Source organism: Colobus angolensis, unplaced genomic scaffold (genome assembly GCF_000951035.1).
Source record: "Colobus angolensis palliatus isolate OR3802 unplaced genomic scaffold, Cang.pa_1.0 Scaffold2057, whole genome shotgun sequence".
Lineage (NCBI taxonomy): Eukaryota > Metazoa > Chordata > Mammalia > Primates > Cercopithecidae > Colobus > Colobus angolensis.
Genome location: NW_012115219.1, coordinates 1 through 584, shown reverse-complemented (window position 1 = coordinate 584; position 584 = coordinate 1). Strand labels below are relative to the sequence as shown.

Below are 584 nucleotides of genomic sequence, written 5' to 3'. Positions count from 1 at the left end.
CACCAAGCTGCTTTTGTGATGGTAACCGGGGCCTGGAAGGAGTTTGTGATCTCCCCCTAAAGAATTGTGGGTGCTGTAGCAGGTGGCTGAAGATTTGTCTCCTGCCCTTCTCACCTTCACTCTGGTCTCTCCTTCCCTACAGGTGTGTCCAGCATCATGGCCTCCTCCCAGTAACTGCAGGTGTTTAATAAAGATGTGTTGACTCAGCCCTACTGTCTCCTCCCTGGCTTCCTGCTCTGCCCCTTGCCCACCAGAGGGAGCCCAGGAGCAGGCCTCTGCTCTGGGTGGGCCCCCCTCCACCACCACAACCCCCCAGCACACCACACCCCCATGGTAGGGTTTCCGCCTCCTTTTTCCCCCAGCTTCGACTTCCTCCCTTGCCCCACCCTACCTTCCTGACCTCTTAGGTCTTGGGTGGGGAGGGCAGCATTGACTCAGCAAGGAGGAGGGAGAATGAATGGTATGTAGCAGCCCAGCCCTGTGGTGGAGGCTGAGCACCTCTGGGAGGAGTGAAGGTGAAGGTTCCCTCTGTCTTAATGGTGGCTCTGTTGCTTTGTGACCTGGGTCAAGGGACTGTGCCTCTC

General features: G+C 57.7%; 1 long non-coding RNA gene across 1 annotated transcript in view; it reads left to right on the top strand.

Annotated features, from left to right (window-relative positions):
- LOC105511862 overlaps positions 1-208 on the top strand; it is a 6,963-nt gene extending 6,755 nt beyond the window's left edge. Inside the window, exon 2 of the long non-coding RNA XR_001001778.1 lies at positions 143-208. This is a non-coding gene — a long non-coding RNA (uncharacterized LOC105511862). The remainder of the gene's footprint in view (positions 1-142) is intronic.
- Positions 209-584: the final 376 nt, after the last annotated feature.